The following is a 656-nucleotide window of genomic DNA, read 5'->3' as shown; positions in this document are numbered from 1 at the left end:
GGATGCATAGGGTACCCCCAGTTCTATCACTGCTATTCAGAACGAGACCCCGACGACGGACCGTCGCACACACGACTGACCGTCGTAGGGTCCGTTCCAAAAGCCCTAGCACCCTGTCCCAACGACACATGTGACGGACCGTTGTCTTCACGACGGTCCGTCCTGCACAACCGTTCTGGTTGTCAGAGACCCTGTTTCTAAGGGTCTCTCACTTTTTTCCAAGTGTCATTCCACGGAGACAAGTGACAGACCGTCATACCCACGACGGTCCGTCCTGCACGACCGTCATGATGGTCAGAGACCCCTCTGCTAAGGGTCTCCAATACGTTTCTAAGTGTCCAACGACGGACACCTACGACGGACCGTCGTACTCTCGACGGTCCGTCCTGCACGACCGTCATAACGGTCAGAGACCCCTCTGCTAAGGGTCTCCAATATTTTTCTAAGTGTCCTACGACGGACACCTACGATGGACCGTCATGCCCACGATGGTCCGTCCTGCATATACCGTCATGCTTGTCAGAGACTCTCCTTCAGGGTTCTTTATATATACATAGACTAAGTATAACACGACGGACCTCATGACGGTCCGTCATAGCCACGACGAGCCGTCATCTGGCCCGTCGTGTGATACAGTTTCAATATCACTGACACAC

Source organism: Solanum pennellii, chromosome 4 (genome assembly GCF_001406875.1).
Source record: "Solanum pennellii chromosome 4, SPENNV200".
NCBI lineage: Eukaryota > Viridiplantae > Streptophyta > Magnoliopsida > Solanales > Solanaceae > Solanum > Solanum pennellii.
This window is presented reverse-complemented; position numbering follows the sequence as displayed.